The sequence below is a fragment of the Heterodontus francisci genome, chromosome 6 (genome assembly GCF_036365525.1).
Source record: "Heterodontus francisci isolate sHetFra1 chromosome 6, sHetFra1.hap1, whole genome shotgun sequence".
In the NCBI taxonomy this organism is placed as follows: Eukaryota; Metazoa; Chordata; class Chondrichthyes; order Heterodontiformes; family Heterodontidae; genus Heterodontus; species Heterodontus francisci.
This window is the reverse complement of record NC_090376.1, coordinates 64,341,835-64,364,384: the sequence shown is the minus strand read 5'-3', so window position 1 is coordinate 64,364,384 and position 22,550 is coordinate 64,341,835. Positions and strand designations below refer to the sequence as shown.

General features: G+C 41.0%; 1 protein-coding gene across 2 annotated transcripts in view; it reads left to right on the top strand.

Annotated features, from left to right (window-relative positions):
• LOC137370974 (augurin-like) overlaps window positions 1-22,550 on the top strand; it is a 126,661-nt gene that overhangs the window by 40,361 nt on the left and 63,750 nt on the right. The window contains exon 3 of one of the 2 annotated variants that reach the window (XM_068032870.1): window positions 21,319-21,471. The exons of the other annotated variant lie outside the window; for it this stretch is intronic. The gene's annotated coding sequence lies outside the window, so the exon portion shown is untranslated. The remainder of the gene's footprint in view (window positions 1-21,318; window positions 21,472-22,550) is intronic. 2 annotated transcript variants of the gene reach the window in all.

The following is a 22,550-nucleotide window of genomic DNA, read 5'->3' as shown; positions in this document are numbered from 1 at the left end:
TAAGGGCCATCCTTTGCAGACATGGCTTCTGACACCAGTGAGAGACCCCATCACTGCTGCAGAGGATAAATACAATGCCAGCCACTGAGCTACAAGAGCCACCATTGAGCAGGAGATCGGCATGCTTAAAGAGCGCCTCCAATGTCTATATGGATAGGGCGATGCCCTGTACTACGGGCCGAAAAGGCCAGCTCCTTTGCTGCTCTGCACAACTATGCACCCAAAAGGGGCCAGGCCTGGCATGATGACGAGAGACGTCAACGGGATTCCTCCTCGGACTATGAGAATGCTGAGGACCTAAAACATGAAAGACGCATAATGAATTTTTCAATAATGAAAAGTAAATACTTCAGCATAATTACAACCTCGACAGATTGCTAACATAGAATGTTGATGGTGTATGGACTGCAAAAATTAGAACTTTGGCTATCACCAAGGGAGGGCAGATGGCACCCAGGCTCTGCACGCAGGGCTAGCAGTGAGGTAGGGATGTACGGCAGTGGCTTATCAGATAAAGGCTTTCTGCACCAAACGAACCGACGTGAGCTCTGCAAGCCACACATCACCTGTGCACCAGTCCACATCTGCAGCATCCCTGTGTAAACCATTAGAGGCAGCAGCTGACTGAGCCAATGTCCATGTCACTGTATTCGTGGAGACGCTCATAAGTAATGGTGGCATGACAATGATGTTATTGCATACGTTGGCTCTTCTGAAGGGCCAATGGTGCAAAGGGATGTGACATTGGGGCTACATGCTGGCACACATCATTTGCACAGAGAAAAGGACACGTTAGTGAGGAACATTTAGTGAAAGACGTATTTACATTATTGTGACATTTGTGCATTCCCATTTGTTTCAGTGTGTTCTCTGTAAACCTCTGTAATACCTTTTATGGTCTATTTAAGTCTCACGTCCTGGAATGTGAAAATGTACGATTATTCACCCAGGTGCAGCACACCTACAAGAAGGAATGTTACACTTGAGTGGGAGAAGAGGATCACAACTTCACAAGACACTGGGACACAGCAGGGTAAGTATGTGGCGGCAAAATGGAAAGTGCTGGGGTCACTCATCAGGTCAGGTAGCATCTGTGGAGTGAGAAGCAGAGTTAACTTTCAGGTCTGTGAACTTGGACAAGTTAACTCTGCTTCTCTCTCCACAGTTGCTGCCTGACCTGCTGGATTTCTGCAGCACTTTCCGCTTTGCTGCCAGATTGACAGCAGCCCCACTCTTCAGCAGTCAGGTAAGTATTCTTTGACAGCTGTCAGGAAGCAGGTCCAGGGGCACTTAAAACAGGGTCCCAGCACCTGCTGCACAACTGTCAAAACCCTCGCTGCGCCAAATGTCCTGCCTCTCCCCACGTAATATGTGGGGGTGGGGGTGGAGTGCGGCGTCTATGGAAATGAGCCCCAGCGATGAATATTAATATTGGCGGCGACTGGCGAATGCGGGCATGCTGCCAAGTTCAAAGGGCGCTGCTGCAAAGCACGGCGAGGCGCCCCAATAAAATTCAGCATATAGACAAAATACTGTGTAGCATAATTCATAGACAATATATCCAAGTTAGGTAAATATTTAACAGTCTCATTGCTGTCCCAGTTCCTAGTGACAAACTCAGAAAATTTTTGTATCTTGTAAAACGTAAATTCAATGCACGCAAATGTATATTTGACAATGTAACCTAAAAATTAACATTTAGATTTCTCTGTATACTTAGACACGGATTACTGTAGATCAAAGGAAGGGAAGAAATGATGCAAATGAACATTTGAAGATCAACACATGAAATACATTTGAACCAAAGAAATTCTGAAGCACATTATTTAAGCACAAAATGTTCATCAGAATCCCAATGCAAGCAAGCTAACACATTAGTATACATTTTTAAAAGAATTATAATAAAATTTCATATTCTTTTCCTCTATTGGCTGAGCTAATTAAGCTGGTAAGTAACAAAGGCTTACATACCAGGAAGGTCCAAAATTTGATCTCTATGCTTGGTTAGCTGATCTCAATTGGGCTTTTGGTAGGAATCAGATTAGGCAGGAAGAAATTCATCCAGGGTTCCGGCTCCTGGGAACTATTTATTAATCCCTACTGGAACCAGGCATATTGGATGTAGGGCAAGGACAGCATCAAGCTTAGTTGTGATACATCACATGATAGAATAACCTTCTGACACTCACTGCCTGGGCTCCCATGTTAATAATATTCACTTGAATGAGGGAGCAGAGGAGAGGAGAAAAGATTTTTTATTTTTTAATATCCTTTGCGTTGATTTGTTTTTGAAATATTTGCTTAAAATGTGAATACTGATGATACCATTGGACCAAATGGCTTAGTAGAGTTACTCAGTAAGAGGGAGTCAATTGAATTTCTCCACATTGAACTTCATCTACCACTTGTCTGCCCATTCTACCAATTTGTCTATGTCCTTTTGATGTTCCACACTATTCTCCTCACAGTTCACAATGCTTCCAAGTTTCATATCATCTGCAAATTTTGAAATTGTGCCCTGTACACCAAGGTCTAGGTCATTAATATATATCAGGAGGGGCAACACTGACTCCTAGGGAAGTCCACTACAAACCATCCTCCAGTTCTAAAAACATCCATTAAGCATTACTCTCTGCTTCTGTCACTCGGCCAATTTTGTATCAATGTTGCTACTGTCCCTTTTATTCCATGAGCTATAACTTTGCCCACAGGTCTGTTGTGTGGCACTGTGTCAATAATAATAATATTCCTTTCCTCACTGGGAACTGCTCGTACACATTCCAGCTTTCCTAGTTCTGTGATCGACATTGAATTTGAAAGTATTTCAGTAAACATTTAGCAAACTTGGCATAAAGCTTTTCCTCTGATCTATCCTTTATTTGCTCAAGGGGAAAGAACACAGTTTACATTTATTTATTTTTCACCGAGTTGTTCAAGTTTAAATCCAAATATCTCCTATACAGAGGAGTCTGAATCGAGCGTTGCAAGATTCTTTTACAAAAACTTATTTTCTTGTTAACCATAGAACAATAGAACCATAGAAAAGTTATGGCACAGAAAGAGGCCGTTCAGCCCATCGTGTCTGCACCAGCTGAAAAAAACTAGCCGCCCCATCTAATTCCACCTTCCAGCACCTGGTCCGTAGCCTTGCAGGTTACAGCGCTTCAGGTGCAGGTCCAGATACCTTTTAAATGAGTTGAGGGTTTCTGCTTCCACCACCAATCTGGGCAGTGAACTCCAGACACCCACCACCCTCTGGGTGAATAGGTTTTTCCTCATGTCCCTTCTAATCCTTCTACTAATCACCTTAAATCTGTGCCCCCTGGTAATTGACCTCTCCACTAGTGGAAACAGGTCCTTCCTGTCTACTCTATCTAGGCCCCTCATAATTTAATTAAGTCATCCCTCAGCCTCCTCTGTTCGAAGGAAAACAACCCTAGCCAATCTTTCCTCATATCTGCAACTTTTAAGCCCTGGCAACCTTCTTGTAAATCTCCTCTGTACTCTCTCCAGAGCAATTATGACCTTCCTGGAATGTGGTGACCAAAACTGTACGCAATACTCCAGCTATGGCCTAGCCAGCATTTTATACAGTTCCACCATTGCATCCCTGCTTTTGTATTCTATACCTCGGCCACTAAAGGAAAGCATTCCATCTGCCTTCTTCACCACTCTATTTGTGCCTTTCTATGTGACAGTTTATCTGATCTCTCAGAATTGATTCTAAGAATTTTCCCACCACTGAGGTCAGACTGACTGGCCTATAATTATTTGTTCTATCCCTCGCACCCTTTTTAAACAGTGGTACAAAGTTTGCAGACCTCCAATCCTCTGGTACCTCGCCTGTATCTAGTGAGGATTTGAAGATGATCCTCAGATCATCTGTTATTTCCTCCCTGGCTTCCTTTAACAGCCTGGGATACAATCCGATCCCCGGAAATGTATCCACTTTCAAGGATGTCAGACCCTCTAGCACTTACTCTCTCATTACGCTTATCATATCTAATATTTCACACTCCTCTTTAACTTCAATGTCTGCATCATCCATCTCCTTTGTGAAGACAGAGACAAAGTACTCATTAAGAACCCTGCCCACATCTTCTGCATTACACATAAGTTACCTGTTACATCTCTGATAGGCCCTAAACTTTCTTTAGTTATCCTCTTGCTCTTAATGTACTGATAAAACATCTTTGGGTTTTCCTTGATTTTACCTGCCAAGAATTTTTCGTGTCCTCTCTTTGCTTTCCTAATTTCCTTTTTCACTTCACCCCTGCAGAACAAGACCTAGAATTAAACCTTGTGCAGAAAATGTATAAAACCTTGCAACACAACAATACGCAATTCATAAACTCCTTTTAATAGGAAAAATCTGTTAAAGCAAGAGAGTTTGCTTTCATTACCAAATTTCTAGGATTTTGTGGGAATTTAAATGCATGTTTCATCTGTCAGATTTCCCTTTTCCCAGAGCTGTTTTATGACTGCACACACTGATCTAAAATGAAAAGGGGTGCCAAACTGAATTCTGACACATCCAGCACATGATAGGGTTCACCCACCCCTGCAAGATGACTTTAATTTTGAAAAGTGATTTGTGGTTGTGCAAATCTGATGTCAGTATATAATGAATTCTTTTCCATAACCATGTTTTTACTCATTACTCATATCTGGTAAAGGATTCACAATAGATCTAGGCTGGCTGTATGAGTATGTAACTGTTTAGTCTCATCTCTAGTTCCTCAGCTACAATTGTTTTGGAACAGTTAATAGTCTAATTTTCTGCTATTTCTTTAAAACCTTGCTGCCTCAATTCAGCTTTGAGTTTAGCTCTTTTCCAATATGAACAACATTGCATAATGAGAGGAACTAAACAAAGCCATCATTAAGCTTCGTAATCTCAAGGGAATTCATATTTTTGATCTTGACAAATTTAGCTGCTGAGAGATTCTATTGCTGAGAAGTTCCTCAGGGTTCTTCCACTTGTCTGGCATTACTGCAATAGGCGATTGGCTGAAACCCCAGATATGCATAAATAGGATTTCCTGAAATTGCAGCAGTTGATTGGGATTAAGCTCGAGGAAATGTATTTTGTGTGCTATGCCTACAGCCTCTGTGAAGTTCTGCATCTCCCCTTGCAAGACATTGCAGTAGTATGTTATTCTGAATTCACAGTTGCTGAATAGATTCATATGGAACATTTATAATTCACAATTGGCACCAGGCACAATATTCTAATATAATATATTATAAAAACAAAATACTGCAGATGCTGGAAATCTGAAATAAAAACAAGAAATGCTGGAACTGCTCAGCAGGTCTGGCAACATCTATGGAGAGAGAAGCAGAGTTAACGTTTCAGACCAGTGACCTTTCATCAGAACTGATATTCTAATCTGCTGACGGCTCATGTGAAAATAGCACCAAACATTCCGGAAGCAGTTGTAATTTAATTCAGAAAGGTGAAGAACCATAATACTAAAGGCTTCACAGCACCAGTGAGGAGCAGGAAAATAAGACAATTAAGATATAAACGAAAAAAAAAGTCTTTTATTTTGAATATTCCGTCAACAAAATGATTGCTCAATAGAAAATTAACACATATAATTGTATTATCCCCACTACAATCATTCAGTTCACTATGGTGTGCAAATGCTATTGCAGTTCAAAGGGCTTGCACCTATTTCACATTTTTGTTCAGTCTCATTCTCTAAAAGCAGGTTGTCAGTGATCCCATTCCATTCTTCCAGAATATGTTAGCATATCTATAAAAAGATGACAAAGATGTATAATAAATTCAGTTTGTAAAATTGCTTTTAACTTGTAATCTATATGCTGAAATTACATAAATAACACGTACTTAAAAATCAAACATTTAAAATACCATGCATTTCAGTTCCAAAAAAGTGCTCTTGTCCACAGAATCCCTAAGAAAAAGAGTTTTCTTTGAGACAGCTATATTACACACAGTCGGAGCAGATTTAAATGAAAGGTACAAATTTTATTTATTTATTTAGAGATACAGCACTGAAACAGGCCCTTCGGCCCACCGAGTCTGTGCCGACCTACAACCACCCATTTATACTTAACCCTACAGTAATCCCATATTCCCTATAACCTTCCTACACTAGGGGCAATTTACAATGGCCAATTTACCTATCAACCTGCAAGTCTTTGGCTGTGGGAGGAAACCGGAGCACCCAGCGAAAACCCACGCGGTCACAGAGAGAACTTGCAAACTCCGCACAGGCAGTACCCAGAATCGAACCCGGGTCGCTGGAGCTGTGAGGCTGCGGTGCTAACCACTGCGCACTTATGCTAAATCAACATTATAGTATTATAGACTGTGATGTTTAGAATAATGATGGGATTCAATATGCCTGAGGATATGACTGTTTTTAATATGAGAAATATGGCAAGATACATTATAGAAATATAATCCCACTGTTAATATGTAACCATCAAAATGTTCTTAAAAAATAGATCCAATTAGCTTCCAGATTTTGATGAAATGAAAACATAATTTTCCCAGAACATAGATATAACACCTGTTTTTCAAATTTTAATAATCTGCTCATGAAATAAAAATCATTTGCCAAAATCTCCAACCATTACCAGTCAACAATTAATTACTTAAGCTATCAATCATCTTGATCAGAGATTAACTTTCTCTGTAAAGTCTATTAGAGCAGGGATTCTCAACTTTTTTTGCTTCTGAGGCCCACCTCTCATGTTATTAAAATTCTGCAGACCAGCTCTAACACATGTAGTTTTTCTGTATAAAAATTAGTTATACAATTAAGCATGTATAGTTATTATTTTTGTTCTACGTACTTAACAAGAAACTTTTTGCTGGTGCTGAGCAACAATTCTGTCAAGGTCATGGTCAATGTTCATCCTGGCTCAGTTCTTTGATGTCATTACTGAAAATACAATTTTGTGTAAGTAGGTTGTGCTAAATGGGACCTATACTTCCAGTGCTGCAGCAGAAGCGGTGCTGGATTCAGTGGAGCATTCACACCCAAATGTTTCCAATGGCATTTCACTGAACTTAATTCTGAAGGGGCTGCCTGATGAAATGTCAGTGAGCTCTTCTAATAGCTTTGATGGGACATAAAGTGGAAAATTAGCTTCAGTATACTCAGTAAAGGGGTTGAATCTTTGGGAATACCTGTGCAGAACCATCACCTCTAGTCAGTATTTTCAGTCATCTTTTTCCAATTCTACCTCAGCTAGTTTTGTAAGTAAAGCAAGAGCCTCTGACCTCAAAGTAAGTTTCTCTCTGACGTGAATTTCACTTCTACCACTGTGCAGTAGTAGGGCAAACAATTGCAATGTCCTTACTAGGCATTCACAGCTTGCAGCAGCAGTGATGTAATCAGGCTGTCCAAGCAGCCAATCACATTAAACGATCTTCACAGCCACCCAAAGAGGAAACAAAAAGAACTTAAATAAAATCACTTTAAAACATTTTTATAAAGAGCAAATTAAAGATTGGGGCATACACAAGGATGGAAACTAAAATATTCAGAAAAAGCCTTTTAAAAATTATTTTAAAAACTTAGCTTAAATGTACTAATTAGTCATTTAACAACACTGCAGGATTATAATTTTTTTTTCTGGGGGTGTCAGTTCTATTGTTCCTCAAGTGTTATTAGTCACATCACTGTTAAAAACCTAGCTACACCTGACTGAATCAGGTGTAACTTTTTATGAGGTTTCGAACAGCGATGTGAGAGGAGGCAAGTTGAAATTCTCGCTGATTTTAGTAATTGCAGGCTCTGGGGGTGAGGGTGGTGCAGTATTGGGGGTACAGCATAGCCTGTGTTGGAGCCCTGAGTGATAGACCTCAGCTTCAGGATTTCCACGCTTATCTGTTCGTGTCCTGAAATAGCAGTCAGTTTCAGAGGGGTAACAATAGCAAACACTGACAGTTTGCAGTCAGGACCCTGGCAAAATCTGACCCATGAGCTATTAAATACAGTTGCAATATATTTACACGTTACTTATGTTAAATCATAACTTTTCTTAATCTTACAAATTACTTTTAGCTCTTTCCTCTGCTTTTCTAAGACCTTCTTTAATTTCCTGAAGGAAAATCCTGCTATTCTATTTCCCTAACAAGATTAAATGGATAATTTCTAGTATACTAACTTAACAGTCTCTATTTAGTTTCTGGAGTGTAAGACTACAGTACAAGATTAATTTGGCACTCTCTGAGAGGCTACAAGAAAGGTGGGTGTGCAAATGGAAATATTACAGTGGAGGAGTAGAGGTTGAACCAAAGACATTGTTTTGGAGTAGCAGGAGTGCTACTCTACACCTGGCACATATCTTACTCGGTGGCTGCGGGTGGTGGCAGGGGTTGAAATTTCCTCTCTTTGCTTTGTAACCTCATCCAGCCCAACACCCTCCAAGAACTCTACATCGTCCAATTCTGGTCTCTTGTGCATCCCCAATTTTCTTTTCCCCCATCAGTGGTAGCTGTGCCCTCAGCTGTCTAAGCTGCAAGCTTTGGAGCTCCCTCCCTAAACTGCTCTGCCTCTCCACCTCTCTCTTTCCATAAGCTGCTTCTTCAAACCTACCTCCTTGACCTAGATTTTGTCTGATAATCCTCCTGTGAAGCCCCTTGGGACGCTTTACTATATTAAAGGTACTATATAAATGCAAGTTGCTATATGTCCGACCTCCATGGCAAATGTTAGGTTAGAAAAAAATTCCATTGAGTTGACCCTTACTTTGAACAGCATCAATATTTACAGGAGATTATATAGAGTGATAGACATGGCAGCATAGAAGGAAGCCTCATGCCATCAACCAGTGCTAATTCTTCAACAGGACTTATCTAACGTAATCCCATTCTTGTGTCCTTTTCCCAAATCTTTTGATCAAATACTTCTCCAATTCCTTTTTAAATTATGTTCAAGTTTCCCCCTCAGTAGTCATTCATGGTAAACCATTCCAGTTCTTCTATGTGGGGGAAAAAAATCAAGCTTTTCTTCAAATCTATAACGTTTCATTTCTGATATAATTCTATACTGAGGCCTAATATCATGTACAAATTTAACATCACTTACTTCACATACAATGCCCTATATATAAAACACAGAATCCTATTTTCACTTTTTATGGCTTCTTCCTACCTGCCCTACTCCTCCTTGAGGATCGATATATCTGCAAACTTACAGCTCTCTGTTCCTCCACACTGGTAAGACTCCTAAGATTTAGGGTTTACTTCCTTTCACTGCTCTATTTTCCAAAATATACTATTTCATATTATCAAACCTCACCTACCACCTTTCTGTCCACTCTGCTATTTCTTCTTGAATTCCTCCTCACAGTTTACAATGTGTCCCCACCCCCCCACTACCCTGACCACCCCCCCAGAGATCCAATTTGGTATCATCAGCATACAGTAATATAACTCCTATTGTGCTTGTGTTCAAATTATTTATCCAAGTTAAAACAGAAGCGCCTCAGCACAGATCTCTGGGCCACACCGTGACCCATACCCTGCAAATACAAAGAGTTTCCCCCATGCTGCTTTCTGTGCCTGGCCACCCTTCTGACCATGGCCAGATTACCTTTAATCCTATATGCCTCAATTGAATTGATTATTTTAGTTTTATTAGTCAATTGGCTTATCTAGTTTAAGTTACAAATTTAGTAAAGTAGTAGCAAGGAAACTGTAACTGCAAGTCTCTAATGTGACATCTTATCAAACATCTTCTGCAAATCCATACATACAACATACTTTATTTACATACTGATTTTCTCCAAAAAATATGGAGCACAGAGTGGTCGAGAAAGAGTGCTTCATTAATAGACTGCTCTAAAGTTGGGAATTTGGTGTAAGTGGAAGTTAGGTGCAGAGAGGAAAAGAGGTGCTGCTTTTAATGTTTTTTTAACCTCCAGTAGCTGCTGAGGGTTTTTCTTTTGTCTCTAAGCAAGGAAACTGTACATTGCTACTACTTTACTAGATTAGTAACTTAAACTAGATAAACCAATTGACTAATAAAACTAAAATAATCGATTCAATTAAAAAAAAACTAATCAGGTAAATCAATAAATAAATAAGGCTAGATAGACATGGCAGGGCAGGTGTTTTGCTGTAACTGCATCATGTAGGAGTTTGTGAAGAGCATTGCGATCCCAGACAACCATATGTCCTGTAAGTGTCTGCAACTCAAGCATCTTCAGCTCAGAGTTGTTGAGCTGGAATCCAAATTGTAGACATTGCAGGGCATCAAGGAGGGGGAACATTACTTGAACACTTTGTTCCAGGGGGCAGTCACATTCCTTAGGTTAAGTGGAAGTTTAGAGTTGGTCAATGGTTAGGGACAGAAGGGTGTTTTTTTTTATTCATTCAGGGGATATGGACATCGCTGGCAATGCCAGCATTTATTGCCCATCCCTAATTTCCCTTGAGAAGGTGGTGGTGAGCTGCCTTCTTGAACCGCTGCAATCCTTGGGGTGTTGGTCCACCAGCATTACTGTTAGGAAGGGAATTCCAGGATTTTGACCCAGCGACAGTGAAGGAACGGCAATATAGTTCCAAGTCAGAGGTGTGTGGTTTGGAGGGGAACTTGCAGGTGGTGGTGTTCCATGCATCTGCTGCCCTTGTCCGTCTATGTGGTAGAGGTCGCAGGTTTGGAAGTTGCTGCAGAACGAGCTTTGGTGAGTTGTTGCAGTTCATCTTGTAGATGATACACACTGCTGCCACTGTGCATCAGTGGTGGAGGGAGTGAATGTTGAAGGTGGTGGATGGGGTGCCAATCAAGCGGGCTGCTTTGTCCCGGATGGTGTAGAGCTTCTTGAATGTTGTTGGAGCTGCACCCATCCAGGCAAGTGGAGCGTTCCATCACATTCCTGACTTGTGCTTTGTAGATGGTGGACAGGCATTGGGGAGTCAGGAGGTGAGTAACATGCCGCAGAATTCCCAGCCTCTGATCTGCTCTTGTGTGACTGCCAGTCAGGAGGTACGGGGGATCCGTAGGGATGGAGGCACCTCAGCCCTTGACTTTGATCAACAGTTACGAAGTACTTGCCAACTGTGTGGATGAGAACAAGGACTGCAGGGTGGATGGACAAACTGACCATAGCACCATAGTGCTGGAGGCCATTCTATTGGGAGGAGTAAAAAAGGAATGTGGTAGTGATAGGGGACAGTATAGACAGGGGGATAGATACTGTTCTCTGCAGCCATGACCAAGAGTTCCGAAAGTTGTGTTGCCTGCCTGGTGCCAGGATTAAAGACATCACCTCATAGCTGGAGAAGAACTTGGAGTGGGAGGGGGAGGATTCAGTTGTTGTGGTCCAGATAGGAACCAACAACATGTTAGAACTAGGAATAATGTTCTGCTGATAGAATTTGAGGAATTAGGGTCCAAATTAAAAAGCAGAACCGCAAATGCAGTAATCTCTAGATTGATACCTGAGCCATGCGCCAATTGGCATAATGATAAACAAATCAGAAGGTTTAATGCATTGCTGAAGGAGTGGTGTGGGAGGCAGGGGTGTGTGGCTTGGAGGGGAACTTGCAGGTGGTGGTGTTCACATGCATCTGCTGCCCTTGTTCACCTAGGTGGTAGAGGTCGTGGATTCGGAAGGTGCTGTTGAAGGAGCCTTGCTTCATGGGCCACTGGCACCAGTATTGGGAAAAGAGGGAGCTGTTCCATTGGGATGGATTCCACTTAAACTGGGCTGGGGCCAATGTCCTGGTGAATTAAATATCTAGGGCAGTAGAGGGGGCTTTAAACTAATAAAGTGGGGTGGAAGGATTCAGGAAAGGGTAAATTCAAAAGTAGCGAGGAAAATGTCAAAGATGTAGAGCAGAGCAGAGCAGTATTTTGGGTAAAAATAAGCAGAGTGAGTCAGGAAGGGACAGTGAGACTAACAAAGGTAATAGGACATTAGTGACTAAGGTGACATCAGAGAAAATTAGAAAAAAAAGTCAATGCTAAAGGCACTATAGCTGAATGTTAAGTATTTGCAACAAATTAGATGAATTAATAGCACAGATAGAAGAAATTAATAGGTTTGATCTAAGAGCCATTATGGAGATGTGGTTACAAGTTGACCAAGGTTGGGAACTAAATATTATAGGTAACTTAAGTTTTAGAAGGAATAGACAAAATTGAAAAGAAGGAGGGGTATCCTTGATATTAAAGGATGGGATAAAGATAATAATGATGAAGGATCTTAGCTCAGAAAATCAAGAAATTGAATCAGTTTGGGTGGAGCTAAGAAACAGCAAGGATATGACAGTAGACAAGCAATGACTAGCATTTAAAGAATTAGCAGGCCCCCTAACAATAGTTGAAGTATAGGGCAGAGTATAAACTGGGAAATTAGAGGTGCATGTAATAAGGGTAATACAGTAATCATGGGGGACTTTCATCTTCATATAGACTGAGCAAACCAAATTTGCAATTATAGTGTGGAGGATGAGTTCATGGAATGTATATAAATGTCTTTTTGGTCAGTATGTCGAGGAACCAACTAGGGAACAGATTATGTTCAAGGAGAAAGGATTAATTAATAACCTTGTAGTATAGGGGCCCCTAGGGAAAGGTGGCCATAATAGGATAGAATTTTCTATTGAGTTTAAAAGTGATTTAGTTATATCTGAAACGAGGGTCTTAAATCCGAATAAAGCAAACTACGTAGGTATGAGGGGAGAGTTGGTGAAGGTAGATTGGGAAACTACATTAAAGGATATGACAATAGACAAGCAATGGCTAGTATTTAAAGAATTAATACATAATTTTCAACAAATATGCATTCCTTTAAGGCACAAAAAAAACACAGAAAAAGTGGTCCAACTGTGGCTAACAAGAGGAGTTAAATTTACTATTAGATCAAAGGAAGAGGCTTATAATGTTGCGAGAAAGAATAACCAGAGGATTGGGAGGATTTTAGAATTCAACAAAGGAGGGCCAAGAAATTGAGAAGGACAGAGAAAAGGGAATATGAGATTAGACTAGCAAGAGACATAAAAACGGATTGTAAATGTTTCTGCTGTAATGTAAATAGAAAGAGATCAGTGAAGTAAGTTTGGGTCCATTAGAGGTAGAGGCAGGTGAAAAGATAATGGGGAAAAGGAAATGGCAGAGACATTTTACAAATACCTTGTATCTATCTTCACAGTAAAAGACACAAAAAAAATTACAGAAATAATGGGGAACCAAGGGTCTAGCGAGAACTTAAAGAAATCAGTATAAGTAAAGTAATAGTCTTCTTTGGCCTCCTTGTCTCGAGAGACAATGGGTAAGCACCTGGAGGTGGTCAGTGGTTTGTGCAGCAGCGCCTGGAGTGGCTATAAAGGCCAATTCTAGAGTGACAGATTCTTCCACAGGTGCTGCAGATAAAATTGGTTGTCGGGGCTGTTACACAGTTGGTTCTCTCCTTGCGCTTCTGTCTTTTTTCCTGCCAACTGCTAAGTTAGGGCAATTAGGGATGGGCAATAAATGCTGGCCTGGCCAGTGACGCCCACATCCCGTGAATGAATAAAAAAAAAAGACAAAATGCTAGAATATCTTTTTAGTTTATTGTAATGGGGCAATTAGTAAATCATAATATGATTAAGCAAGCCAACATGAATCTATGAAAGAAAAATGGCATTTGACAAATCTTTTGGAGTTTCTTGAGGCTGTGATTAGTAGCATTGATAAAGGGGATCCAGTGGATGTAGTGTATTTGGATTTTCAAAAAGCATTCGATTGGGTTCCACACAAGAGGTTATTACACAAAATTAGGACTCATGGTCCTGGGGGTAATATATTAGCATGGATTGAGGACTGGTTAATGGATAAAAAACAGAAAGTAGGAATAAATGGAACATTTTCGGGTTGACAGGCTGTAACTAGTGGGTACCGCAAAGATCAGTACTTGGGCCCCAGCTATTTACAATGTACATTAAAGACTTAGATGAGGGGACTGAGTGTAATGTATCCAAGTTTGCTGATGATAAAAAAATTAGGTTAGAAAGTAGGCATTGAGGAGGATGCAAAGAGTTTGCAGAGGGATACAGACAGGTTGGGTGAGTGGGCAAGAAGATGGCAAATAGAATACAATGTGGTGAAGTGTGAAGTTATCCACATTGGTTGGAATTTTTTTTTAAAAAGCAGCATATATTTTGAATGGTGAGGGACTAAGAAATGTTTGCATTCGGAAGGACGTGGGTGTCCTTGCACATAAATCACAGAAATTTAACATGCAGGTACAGCAAGCAATTAAGAAGGAAAATGGTACGTTAGCTTTTGTTACAAAGGGATTGATGTATAAGAGTACAGAGGTCTTACTACAATTATGCAGGCCATTGGTGAGACCACATCTGGAATATTGTGTGCAGTTTTGGTTTTCTTACCTCAGGAAGGACATATTTGCCCCAGAAGGAATACAACAAAGATTCACTAGACTGTTTCCTGGGATGAGGGGATTGTCCTACGAGGAGGCATTGAGAATACTAGGCTTATAGTCCCTGGGGTTTAGAAGAATGAGAGGTGACTTAATTGAAACATATAAAATTCTGAAGGGGCTTGGCGGGTTAGATGCTGAGAAAATGTTTCCCTTGGCTGGGAAATATAGCACATGGGGGTCACAGTCACAGAATAAGGCATTTGCCATTTAGGATTGAGATGACGAGAAATTTCTTCACTCAAAGGATTTTGAATCTTTGGAATGCTCTACCTCAGAGCTGTGGGTGCTCAGTCGTTGAATATATTCAGAGGTCGTTAGATTTTTGGGTACTAAGGGAATTAAGGGACATAGAGATAGTACAGGAAGGTAGAGTTGAGGTAGAAGATCAGCCATGATCTTGTTGAATATAGGCGACAGGTTTAGATAGAGGATTTGGATCGGCGTAGGCTTGGAGGGCCGAAGGGCCTGTTCCTGTGCTGTAATTTTCTTTGTTCTTTGTTCTTTGAATGGCGGAGCAAGCTCAAAGGATCAAAAGACCCACTCTAGCTCAGACTGAAGTTTTTAAGCAAACAAGAAAACACTGATTTATCTTCTAATTGATATTCATGGAATCATGGAATGGTTACAGCGCAGAAGGAGGCCATTCAGACCATCATTTCAGCTCTCTACACAACAACTCATCTAGTCCCACTCTGCCACCTTTTCCCCATAGCCCTGCAATTTTTTCTCTTCAGATAGAATCAAAGAAAGTTTAAGGCACAAAAAGAGGCCACTTTGCCCATCGTGTCTGTGCCACTGAAAAACGATCCACCTATTCTAATCCCATCTTCCAGCATTTGGTCCGTAGACCTGCAGATTATGGCACTTGAGGTGCATACCCAGACTCCTTTTGAATGGGTTGACGCTCTCTGCCTCAACTACCCTTTCAGGCAGTGAGCGCCAGACCCCCACCACCCTCTGGGTGAAAAGGTTTTTCCTCATCTCCCCTCTAATTTTTCTACCAATCACTTTAAATCTATTCCCACTCGTCACAGACCACTCTGCAAAGGTGAATAGACCCTTCACTTCCACTCTATCCAGGCCCCTCACAATTTTGTACATCTCAATCAAATCGCCCCTCAGCCTTCTCTGTTCCAAGGAGAACAACCCCAGCCTATCCAATCTTTCCTCATAACTGCACTTTTCCAGTCCTAGCAATATCCTCATAAATCTCCTCTGTACCCTCTTGAGTGCAACTACATCCTTTCTGTAATGAGGTGACCAGAACTGCACACAGTACTCACGTTGTGGCCTAAACAATGAGTTATACAGCTCCAGCATAACCTCCTCCCTGCTCTTATATTCTATACCTTGGCTAATAAAGGAAAGGATTCCATATGCCTTCTTAACCACCTTATCGACCTGTCCTGCTACCTTCAGGGATCTGTGGGCATTCATTCCAAGGTCCCTCACTTCCTCTACACTTCTCAGTACTTTCCCATTTATCATGTATTCCTTTGCCATGTTTGACCTCCCCAAATGCCTCACCTCACACTTCGCCAGGTTGAATTCCATTGCCACTTTTCTGCCCGTCTGACCAGACCATCAATATCTTCCTGCAGCCTACAGCTATCCTGCTCGTTATCTACCACACGACCAATCTTTGATCATGCCCTCTGCATTTACATCCAAATTATTAACATATACCACAAAAAGCAGGGGACCTGCAGAATGCCACTGGAAACAGTCGCTAAAACACCTGTCAACAATTACCCTTTCTTTCCTGCAACTGAATCAATTTTGTACCCACCTTACTGCATTTCCCTGGATCCCATGGGATTTTTTTTTAACCAGTCTGCCATGTGGGACCTTGTCAAAAGCCTTGCTAAAATCCATGTTGACCACATCAACTGCACTACCTTCATCTATCTTCCTTGTTACTACTTCAAAAAATTTGATTAAGTTGGTTGAACAAGATCTTCCCTTGACAAATCCATGCCGACTATCCTTGGTTAACCTACGCCTTTCTAAGTGACAGTTTATCCTGTCTCTCAGAATAGATTCCAATAAGTTGCCCACTACTGAGGTTAGACTGACTGGCCTGTAATTATTCGGTCTATCCTTCGCTCCATTTTTAAACAGAGATACAACGTTAGCAGTTCTCCAATCCTCCGGCATCACACCTGTATCCAGTGAGGCCTGGAAAATGATGGTCAGACCTTCTGCTATTTCCTCTCTTGCTTCTTTTAACAGCCTAGGGTACATTTCATCTGGCCCTGGTGATTTATCAACTTTCAAGGATGTTAGTCCCATTAATACCTGCTCTCTCCCTATGTTTATCACATCCAATACTTCACACTCCTCCTCCTTAACTACAATATTTGCATCGTCCTCCTCTTTTGTGAAGACAGATGCAAAGTATTCATGAAGAACTATACCAACATCTTCCACCCCTACACATAGGTTACCTGTTTGTTCTTTTATGGGCCCTACTCTCTCCTCCTACTCTTAATGCATTGATAAAACATCTTTGGGTTCACCTTGATTTTGCTTGCCAATATTCTTTCATGCCCTCTCTTTGCTTTCCTAATTTCCTTTTTGATTTCACCCCTCCACTTTCTACACTCCTCTCAGCTTTCTGTAGGATTGAGTTCTCAGTGTCGGACATTCCTTTTCTGCCTTATCTTACCCTGTAGGCTCCTTGACATCCATGGGGCTCTTGATTTGGCTGTCTCACCCTTTTTCTTTGTGGGAACATGTTTACTCTGAACCCCTTGAATCTCCCCTTTGAATGCCTCCCACTATTCACCGTCCAACTGATTTACCTTCAAGTAGCTGTTTCCAGTCCACTTTCACTAAATCACTCCTCAGTTTAGTAAAATTGGCCTCGCCCAATTGAGAACACACCTGAGAACTCCTGTTCTATCTCTGTTCTTTTCCATAATTATGTTAAAACTGACTGAATTATGATCACTCCCACCAAAATGCTCTCCCACTGCCATCTCTTGCACCTGCCCATCATAATTTCCTAAAACTAAGTCTAAAACTGCGCCCTCTTTTGTTGGACTTGCTACATACTGGGCAAAAAAGCTCTCCTGAATGCACCTCAAGAATTCTGCTCCCTCAATTCCTTTCACACCAAAACTATGCCAGTTAATATTGGGGTAGTTAAAATCCCCTACTATTACTGACCTATTGTTCTTGCACTTCTCAGAGATTTGCCTACATATCTGCTCGTCTATCTCCCTCTGACTGTTTGGGGGTCTGTAGTACGCTCACAGTAGTGTGATTGCCCTTTAGTGTTCCTTAGCTCAATCCATATGGCCTCATTTGATGAACCTTCCAACAAATCATCCCTCCTCACAGCTGTAATAGTTTCCTTGATCAAAATTGCCACTCCCTCTCCTTTCTTATCCCCCTCCCTATCGCATCTAGAAACCCTGTAACCAGGAACGTTGAGCTGCCATTCCTGTCCCTCCTTAAGCCATGTTTCTGTAATAGCTATGATATCATACTGCCACATGTCTACCTGTGCCCTCAGCTCATCTGCTATATTTGCTACACTCCTTGCATTGAAATAGATAACCTTGAGCACTGCCAAACTCTATTTTTTAGTTTCTAACCTTTGTTTCCTCTGTCTTCCAAACTCATCTATTAACTTTCGGCCTTCCATTTTCATTTCTGATTTTGTCCCAACTGAGTCTACCCTCAGGTCCCCATCCCCCTGCCAAACTAGTTTAAACCCTCCCCAAGAGCATTAGCAAAACGTCCCGCAAGGAACTCAGTCCCGGCTTTGTTCAGGTGCAACCCGTCCAGCCTGCACAGGTCCCATCTCCCCCAGAGCCAGTCCCAATGTCCCAGGAATCTAAAGCCCTCCCTCCTGCACCATCTTTTCAGCCACGTATTAATCTGTCTTATCCTTCTATTTCTATACTCACTTGCACGTGGCACCGGGAGTAATCCGGAGATTACTACTTTTGAGGTGCTGCTTGCTAATTTCTTACCTACCTCCCTAAATTCTGACTGCAGGACCACATTCCTCTTTCTACCTATGTCATTGGTTCCGTTGTGGACCACGACTGCTGGCTGTTCACCCTCCCCCTTCTGGGTGCTCTGCAGCTGCTCAGTGACAACTTTGATCCTGGCACAAAGGAGGCAACACACCATCCTGGATTCACATCTGCGGCCACAGAAACACCTGTCTGTTCCCCTGTCTATTGAATCACCTATCACTATGGCTCTTCCAGTCTTCCCTGTACCCCCTGAGCAGCTGAGCCACTCGTGTTGCCAGGGACTTGGCACTGGCTGCATTCCTCAGGTGAAGCATCACTTTCCTCAGTATTCAGAACTGAATACCTGTTGGAGAGTGAGATGCACTCAGGAGTCTCCTGCACTACCTGCCTGATTCTTCTTGACTGCCTGATTGTCACCCATTCCCTCTCTCCATGCATACTCTTGAGTTGTGGTGTGACCACATCTATAAATGTGCTTTCCACGTAGCTCTCATCCTCATGAATGTACCGCAGTATCCCCAGCTGCCACTCAAGTTCCAAACCTGGAGCTCAAGCTGCCGCAATTGACAACACTTCCTGCACAAATGGTTCTCCAGGATACGGGAAGTATCCTAGAGCTCCCACATAGCACAGGAGGTGCACTCTCGAGGTTGAAGTGCCCCTGCCATTCCTTTATTTATTAGTTGACCCTTTGTTACTGCTAAAACAAAACCTTACCAATACTACAATAATTTTACAATTCTCTTTTGAAGGCTTCAATTGAACCTGCCTTCGCCACAATCTCAGGCAGTGCATTCCAGACCCTAACCACTCGCTGCGTAAAGAAAGTTTTTCCTGATGTCGCCGTTGCTTCTTTTGTCAATCACTTTAAATTGGTGTCCATTGGTTCTGGATCCTTCTGCCAATGGAAACATTTTCTCCATATCTACTCTGTCCAGGCCCCTCATGACTTTGAACACCTCTTTCAAATTTTCTCTTCACCGTCTCTTCTCTAAGGAGAACAACTCCAGCTTCTCCAACCTATCCATGTTACTGAAGTTCCTCATCCCTGGAACCATTCTCATGAATCTTTTCTGCACCCTGTCTAGTGCCTTCACATCCTTCATAAAGTGCAGTGCCCAAAATTGAACACAACACTCCAGGCTGAACCAGTGTTTTATACAGGTTTATCAGAACTTCCTTGTTCTTCTACTCTATGCCTCTATTTATAAAACTCCTGCCCCGTCTTTAGAATTGTACCCCTTAATTTGTATTGCCTGTCCTCATTGTTCCTACCAAAATGTATCACTTCACACTTTCTCTGCCTTGAATTTCATCTGCCACTTGTCCACCCATTCCACCAGCCTGTTTATGTCCTCTTGAAGTTTGTTGTATATATAAATTTAAAGATGTAGTAGGTTTTGAGCAAGTGAAAGGGTGGAGGATGGGAAAATGAACAAAAGGGAAGGTCTGTAATAGGGTGGAGGGCAGGAGAGATTAAATGACAAACTTTTCTAACTTTTCCCAGTTCTGATGAAAAGTCACTGACCTGAAAGGTTAACTTTGTTTCCCTCTCCACAGATGCTGCCAGACCTGCTGTGTGTTTCCAGTTTTTTTCTGTTTTTATTTCAGATTTCCAACATCCATAGTATTTTGCTTTTGTATTAGTCATTAAAATATGTTGCATTACTTGTGCATAACATTCTCGTGGAGGACATTATTCAGTTTTTTTCTGGCAGTTCTAATCTTAAAGTAAAAATGCTGTAGCAAAAGCATTTTCTGGGAAATGTGCCCCTTTGAATCGAGATTTGACATTCTATTTAACATTAAAATACTTTAACAAAAAATGTACATTACCATTAGCTGGAAAGCATTTCACATGGTCATTGTTTGTTCTCTTTGCACAGTTAAAACATATAACCCACTCTCACTGAGATAGCTGTATTGTGCAGTCAGCGGTTTCTATATTAATCAACAATACAATTCAGATCCTATGAAACTGATGCCTATCTTTCCGATATGTTTATTAAATATGCAAGATATCCCAAGTAACTCAACAAGAATTATTAGAATGAAATTGTTACCCAGTGATAGCTTACTGACAATAATGAGCATGTTACTTGTTAATCTAGAGCTGACTAAGCATTAGATTCTCTATATTCCAGTCCTTCTCAGACCCCTTCTCCCAACTATTTTTCCGATGCATTTCTCTACGATTAGAATCAGCACGTTCCATTTTCGGAAAAGCTGCAGATTTTTCTGTTCAAATTGAACTCCACAAAATGCTAAAACGTCCCCTTTGACCTGATCTAACACGTCTGATAATGCGAAGTCATTTTGTAGCCAAATGGAGATTGTGTTAAAATTGAATTATCAGATAATTTGAATTGTGAGGACCAGACTGCTGGAGGGAACGTTTTGTTTACGGAGCGCTGCTACACGGTTTCTTATTCTTAAGAGCAGACAGCGCAGTTTCTTTATTGATATCAATGCAAAGCGCTTGAACGATTTTTCCTCCCCCATATGTAACGTCATATTTATGCAACTGTGTCTTTATTTGAACGTTGATCAAAGGCAGCAATTAAGCAAAACTAAAAAGATCAAGAATGGCTATTTTGCCGAATTTCATATGTTCAGTGAAAATTAATTTCAAACTGGAAATCTGTTACTGATTTTTGTTAATGGAAACCATCTGTTGTGTTTTCAAATTCTTTATGGCACACATCACACAGCCATCTGTTTACAATCTATAGCAGCTTGGAAAGTATTCTGTTTAAATTAAAAACATTCCCAATTCTGTCAGTCTTATTGAATCCTTGTTGTCAGATCCCTAATGTCGGCTTTTTGAAATGACTAATAAAAGTTCCATTCTATGTGACTCATCTTTAGCCTAACTGATTCGGCTGTTGAATTTATGTTCTGTCTCTAGATAATGCTCACTTTAGCGTCTGCGAGGCTAGGTTGGACTGGACTGTGCTTGATAGAATAAGGAATGATCGGTTCTCTTTTGCTGTGGACTGAAAAATCTGTTTTACTCCACACACTTGGAAGGGGGAAGAAAATAGCACTCGTTTTGTCAAAGGTAAACTTGAAAACCAAAAATGATTTTGGTGATTTAGGTTGCCAGTGGTCTACGTGTGATTTTTTTCCTTTTGTTTACGATAGAACTGTAAAATTATTTTATATTTAGCTTTAAAAGGATATTATTTGTGGGAAATGAATATCGTACTGCCTTTCAAGAAACTTGGTAGACCAATATAAAATTTCTAATATAAAAGTGCTATCCTAAAGTTCTAGTAGGTTTAACACTCTATGTACTTCTGCGCTACCTTGTTGCTTTTGTAAAGTTGTGCATGTTTCATTTTTAATACTGAACAGTAGATATACAGTTATTTGTTTATTTTTAACACTTCAGTTGTTTAACAGGATGTATTTAAAGTGCATGAAGAAAATGTTTTAAGTGTCATTAAAAACATATTAAAATATTGTGTTCAGATTTGCCCTTAGCTGAACTTTAACATTTTATTTTTTTACCAAGTATGTGGATGAAAGGGACGACTAGATTAATTTTCCAAGACAAATATTTCGTCAGCTGCAAATCTGCCAAACATGCCTGTTTCTTTAGACATGTCGACGTTTGGATTAAGTGAATCCAAATTCTGAAGCGTTCATGTCAAAATTTATAAGTCTGGTTGTATTGTTAGTTCTCCAATTAAATTATTTCAATAAGCTAATAGCAGCATAACATAATGGCACATTCCTTTTCATGTTTATTTTGACCTCATCTGAAGTTTGTGGTACAAAGTAGCCCGCTTGATTAGCACCCCATGCACAAACATTCGCTTCCTTCACCACCGACGCACAGTGGCAGCAGTGTGTACCATCTACAAGATGCACTGCATCAATGCACCAAGGTTCCTGAGACAGCACCTTCCAAACTCACAACCTCTACCACCTAGAAGGACAAAGGCAGCAGATGCATGGGAACACCACCACCTGCAAGTTCCCCTCCAAGTCACACACCATCCTGACTTGGAACTATATCGCTGTTCCTTCGCTGTCGCTGGGTCAAAATCCTGGAACTCCCTTCCTAACAGCACTGTGGATGTACCTACCCCACATGGACTGCAGCAGTTCAAGAAGGTGGCTCTCCACCACCTT